The following is a 938-nucleotide window of genomic DNA, read 5'->3' on the forward strand; positions in this document are numbered from 1 at the left end:
CGGTCTTTTTTGCATTCTTTTGCCTTCATTTGTTTTATCTTTCTTCAGATTTGTGTTATTAGGATGTAAATAAAGTGTTTTTATTATTGCGTTTCAATCATTTATGAACTTCCGAAATCTTCCTTTTTACAGCTAAATCAGGCACCTAAACACACAATAAATATCAAAAATACCTCGAATTGATAACACCCGATAAGGTTTTGCACAAATTTAGAAAATTTCTTTCTTGATAAATGAATATTAATAAACATAACAATTAAATATACAGTATTTATAATTGTATTTACCTACATAATAAAAATAAAAACTTTAGAGGTGTCAAAGGACACCCGGATGGAACGAAATTCCTTTCGATTAATTTATATGTTAATTGGTATCATAACAGTATGATAGGTTTTCTCGACACCAATCTTACGACGAAAAAAAAAGCCAACATCACGAGGTGTTCCCAGGCGGTCACCCATCCAAGTACTGACCTCGCCCGACGTTGCTTAACTTCGGTGATCGGACGAGAACCGGTGTATTCAACGTGGTATGGACGTTGGCGATAGTTAAATCGAAAATGTAAAATATAACAACTATAGCAAAAAGTGTCGTTACAACTTTTGGTCTTAATTTAAGTGATTCCAAAAATAATTTTCATTTCTTATCCCTACAAAAAAAAGCCAACATCACGAGGTGTTCTCAGGCGGTCACCCATCCAAGTACTGACCTCGTTCGATGTTGCTTAACTTCGGTGATCGGACGAGAACCGGTGTATTACAATAGCAAATAGCAAAAAAGTGTCGTGACAACTTTTGTAAGAATGTTTTCCGTCTAGCCCCCTTTCACAACGCGCGATAAGGAACTTCGTTCCAATAATTATTCAAAATAAAATGAACACAAATTTAAAAAGTTTGATCCCTGTGGCAGTATACCTTGCTTACCTTCTTGATGAT

General features: G+C 35.0%; 1 non-coding gene across 1 annotated transcript; it reads right to left on the bottom strand.

Moving 5' to 3' along the window:
• Positions 1–427: 427 nt before the first annotated feature.
• Positions 428–546, bottom strand: LOC125048504. The gene has a single exon (XR_007116827.1). It is a non-coding gene; the product is annotated as a 5S ribosomal RNA (ribosomal RNA).
• Positions 547–938: the final 392 nt, after the last annotated feature.

The sequence above is a fragment of the Pieris napi genome, chromosome 3, assembly GCF_905475465.1.
Source record: "Pieris napi chromosome 3, ilPieNapi1.2, whole genome shotgun sequence".
Lineage (NCBI taxonomy): Eukaryota > Metazoa > Arthropoda > Insecta > Lepidoptera > Pieridae > Pieris > Pieris napi.